The following is a 5,302-nucleotide window of genomic DNA, read 5'->3' on the forward strand; positions in this document are numbered from 1 at the left end:
TGAGGCACAAACCAGAGTGGAGAAAATTTCCAGACAAGAGTCTCTAATCAAACAGCCCAAAAAAGATAACCAACGCATCGTTATGGTGTCTAAATTTTCTACATTCAGTACCATGTATAAAAAGATCATCCTCAAACATTGGCCTATCTTACAAGTAGACCCAGATTTTCGGGACATGTTTCAACAACCTCCATTATTCGCATACTCAAGAAGTAAGAACATACAGGAAATCTTATCCAAACCCACTCCCAAACACATGGTATATAAAGGCACTCAACCATGCTTGAACTGCAGTCACTGCAATTCCATTATAAAAGGCAATACTATCAGACATCCAATGAAGGGCAATCCGATTAGACTCCAAGTGAATGCCACTTGTGATACCTCGAACCTCATATACGCACTGAAATGCCCGTGTGGCAAGCTATATGTCGGAAAAACCGAACGCAAAATCAAAACACGGCTTAACGAGCACAAATCAAATATTCGACTGAAATATGAAAAATCCAATGTTGCAACTCATTTTGCTGAAGCCAGACATTCTATTGCCCAACTCCGATTCATCATTCTTGAAACTATCTCCAAAAAAGAAGGCATGGACACACGAAAATTCTTACTCCAGAGAGAGTTGGAATGGATTTATCGTCTGCAGTCGCTTAAACCTCATGGTCTTAACGACCGAACCGAACTCAGTTGTTACCTTTAACTGTATATACCTATGATTACTGTATTGTTTGATTTGATTTTGTTTTATCTTATGTGCATTGTACTTCCTTGCGTCACTACACCTTTCCAATATGGCCCCCGCATTAGTCTCCAACTTCTAGTTACACCCACACTTAGTCCTTCCTTTAACACACCAACGCGTCCTCCCTTTAAACTTCCCCGCGCTCACACTCGCTTCAGGCACCCCGCCCGTATACTCTTCAGCAACGCTCGAGGCTTTTTACCCGCGACATGAAGTAAGTAGAACATTTCACCTCCTGAAACGCGGATTTAGCGCACCCTCCCTTCACCTTCCACCGAATCCGTCACGCGCTGACGCCACCCGCTTCACATTCCTCAAGGTTCAATAGCTCACTTTTTTGATCGGCACTTCCTAAAATATAATGCATAGCCCGCATTAGACCCCAGTTCTTACAGCTCCTTTCGTCTTCCCCACAGCGCTCCTTGACAAAGGGCTGTCAGCCCGAAATGCATCGGAGGCGTTCCCTCTACCCTATCGTCATGTACTAAGCTTGGATCAGATATGATTTGAATATCTACAAAGACAATGTACTAACCTGCCAACGATTAAAATTATAAATCGTGAAGTTGAACTTTCCTTTGAATCATTGTTTTGAACTCTAAACGTAGTGCCTCCTATTGGGGATGCAGCTGCATCACGATGCCTACACCACAGTCCATTAATTGAACGCGTTTTGACGGAAAAGCGACCCAAGAGTGCACACGAAACTGAAGAAACCCAATATCACCGTTAATTAATGACAACCCACACCCGCTGTGCCCCTCCTAACCTTCATCTTATGATACAATAGACACATCAAGAGAAAGGAAGAGGAAAAACAGACATATAATGTATTTCGCTGTATATCAAAATCAACACTACGGTGCACATGAATTATTATCCTTTCATGCCATCAGGCACTGATATTAGTTTGATTTCTTAACCACTAGCAAAGTGAAGGCAACTCTTAGAATGCAGGTTGAATGGCTAAAATGAAGTAACCCTGGCATTACATGGTATTCAACATTCAAAGCAGAATATTTTATTTTATTTATCAAAACGTTGTCCTCTTTAAAGGTGCATTTCCATTTGACGTTTTTGCCCAAGGTATTTTCTACTTGTTGCGAATGTAACATTTAATGAGATAAACATTAACGTTTATCATCCCAGTCTTGTATAATTTTGGATTATAATGTTGGCATCAATTTAGTCCTACAGCACATACATTTCTAAAACATCATCCGAGCAAAATTGACTAAAAGCGCGATTAATCAGCACAGAGTCAAAATTCAAACCCAGTATTCCCTTGTAAAGCTAATACTTGAAAGAGTCACAGCCATCACACTGATTGCCTTGATCAACTCTCAACGGTTTCTAAACTGCATAGTAAAAAAAAAGTAACAGTTTGAGACGGTCGGAAAGGCACACGTGACCTTCGCATACCAGAAAATCATTGCAGTATACATATTCTGGCAGTCCCATGGCACAATTTGGAAATAAAAAAATAATACTTTATACATAATGTCATTTATTCAAAACTGCATAGGAAACAAAAAATGTTTCAAGTTAGTAAAGTTCTGCTGCATTGGTCTAAAGCTACCTTATTGTGACTAAAAAAAGTTCTACTTTGCATACAGTGTTGTGGAGCATACACAATTGAAGCAGTGTTCATTTTCCCTCGTATTTAGGATTCACCACCGTTGTCACCGCACTCTTATAAATTGGATTTTCACCCGTGTCCCACTTGATATTCGATTTCTCCTTTTCGAACTTAGCAAACTCTCTCCTGTCATGAATGATCATTAGTAGCTTCCAGATCAGCAGCAATGCAAGGCCAATGAGAACAATTCCAGCAACCACACCCGCTACAATCGGAATTATGTCAGGACCACTGGGACACTCTGGTTTGTCTACCACGTGGACAACAACTTCATTGGTTCCATTGACAGAGTATATGAAGTAGAACCAACAGTCGTCAGCATCTTTCTCTTTACAGTGCGTCAGAGCATCAGCCTGGCCTGGCTGTGGTAACTTGTCTCGACTTTCTACAATTGTAGTGTTGAAATGCTTGCACTCCTGTTCACACACATCTTTCTTTTCTCCTTTGTTGAAAGCTTTGCGCTGCACACATTCCTTGTGTTCAGCACATACACCGGGACACGTCTGACACAATTCGCAGGTGGCTCCTTGGAATTTTGGATCTGTGCATTTACACCGTCCACAATCACAGGTACCACGGCCATTACAAATTTGGCCACTTGTTGCAATACAACTAGTTGTATCCAGTGAACAGTCACAGGCACTACGAGTGAAGTTAGGGAAGCACTTACATACTCGACAATCGCAAATCCCATTTCTGCCACATATCAGACTGTTGGATCTATCACAGTTAAAGTTGTCACATTCATAGAACTTTCCAGAGTAAATTTCATTTGGATTCTCCCGTTCTTTGCATACACATTGGCCACAAATACACTCTCCATTATTACTGCAAATTTCTGAAGCGTTGTCTTTTCTACAGAATGCATCCATATTGTCACTATTTACTTTGTCGGTTCTGCATTCACAGATTCTACCAATACGTCCTTTGTTGCATCTGCACGCTCCACATTCAAAGGTTCCATTCCCATTGTAACAGTCTGCACTATTTGGAATGCCCGAGTTTTGGCAGTCACATTCACATATGAACTGAAGAGCAACCTCCACTTCCTCAGTGAATCCCAGTAGCTTGATCTTAATAGTTTCATCTTGCCCTTTCTTTGGGCACTTGTGAGCAGTAATACTAATTTCCAATTGCACCTCATCTCCAATTGATATGTTAGCACACTTTCTTCTGTTTTCACCAGTACCATTCACACCGTTTTTACAAAAGTACTTGTAGCTTATGGTAACACCCTCCGGAAGCTTGCTGTTTTCCAAGATGACCTCTGAAGATAAAGAATTATAAGAGTCGATAATTAGATGAATCACATTGCTGGAATTTGATGAAAGGGTTCCCACAGTAGATTTTGGAATAAGATTTTTCAACTCCTTGTACACAGGCTGAAATTTCTCTGTAATGGCAAATATGGTTTGAATGTTGTTTTCACTTAGCTTCTGCACAAGATGAGCAATGGAAGGATAATCGTAATAATGGCTCATTGTGTACATATTGTTTTACAGGTGACATCTGCCATCATTTGGTAAAACAATTCCACCAAGTTTACCATCGCCAGCAAAATGAAAACCAGCATCAGTGGAAAATACCAACAAACGAGTAACATTTCTCTAACCAATTTGTTCACCACAAACAGCAACCTGGATTATGGCATCAAATCCACCTTCAGGAGAATCCAGATTGCCAGAAATGTGCTGTTTTCCTACAAGCTCATTGAACAGACTGCCATCGTTTGTAAGATTGATCACATTTTTGTAGCTAAAGGGGCTAGTGCAGTTTTGGACACCAGTGCAAGGGTTTATGAGCTTAGCAGGGGTCGTACTGATATACGGCATCACGGTTTTCTTCATTTCACTCATAAGAGCAGTTCCAAGACTTTTCACGTTCTCTAAATTATCCTTCATTGAAAAAGACAAGTCCATCAGGTAATACAAATCAATTGGGTAGTCTTCAGCTCTCTTGAATTTTAAAGTAAATGTCTGTGGTTCTCCTGACCGAAGCTTTAATTCCATCTTTTGAGGTCGGATCTGAGTGATGTCCTCTGGCTTCAGTTTTTCTGCAGTGTCTTTGCTGCGGTTTGTCAATGGTTTATTTTCACGCATTCTTTGGCTACCTCTGGGATTTTCGATTTCTGCTTCTTTACATCCCTTACTCTTTAACGTTGCTATATCATCACATCTTGCTGACGTTGGTTTCCCTTCTTGTAAAAAGTCCAAATTTGTGCACCACCCACAGATTGGTCCTTCTTGTATACATTCTCCACAAGACTTTGCATTTGCTTTTAGACACTCACTACCACCTTGTTGAGCAAGTCCATTCGAAACAGAACAAAAGAGTACTGCTATGAAGGTCAGCTTATAGGCCATCTTGGCGGGCGGCGGAACATCCAACGAGGGGCAACAGGCTTTTCCTGTTTGCGGGACCCCGGTCCGGCCGAGGTAGGAAGTATGCCCGCAGTGTCGGCTACACCGCGCTGCTTGGCTGGAAGGCGTTGACACTCCCCGCAGCTGCCGCTCCCTTCCCCCTGTGCTTAACTACAATTCACTGTGAAAATGATGAACTGCTAATCAATCTCTCAGTATCTGAACATGCAGCCTGTTGACTTTTGTAGTCTCCCTGTCTCCCTGTGATACAGCCATTATCCGCTAGACTGGTGTCCTAGGGCAATCAACTAGGGCATATTTCGACATGTCCTATAGGACTGGTTCTACTCTCTTCTGTCCTTGTTTTGAGTTCCTGCCATGAAGGGAGATTCATATATACAACTGGTACAGTGCTTCTTTTGGTGTGAAGAACCACTCACTAAACCCATTGATGTGAGAGTCAATAACCACTGAGTGGGATAAATGCAGGAGAATGCCGACCCTCAGATTAGGATCTTGTCCTTTCACTAATAGGATCCCCTGTGCAGTCGGATT

The 5,302-nt window shown here is 41.7% G+C and overlaps 1 pseudogene; it reads right to left on the reverse strand.

Annotated features, from left to right (window-relative positions):
• Window positions 1–2,160: 2,160 nt before the first annotated feature.
• On the reverse strand, window positions 2,161–4,896 carry LOC144763458 (integrin beta-1-A pseudogene; annotated as a pseudogene).
• Window positions 4,897–5,302: the final 406 nt, after the last annotated feature.

The sequence above is a fragment of the Lissotriton helveticus genome, chromosome 6, assembly GCF_964261635.1.
Source record: "Lissotriton helveticus chromosome 6, aLisHel1.1, whole genome shotgun sequence".
Taxonomy (NCBI): domain Eukaryota; kingdom Metazoa; phylum Chordata; class Amphibia; order Caudata; family Salamandridae; genus Lissotriton; species Lissotriton helveticus.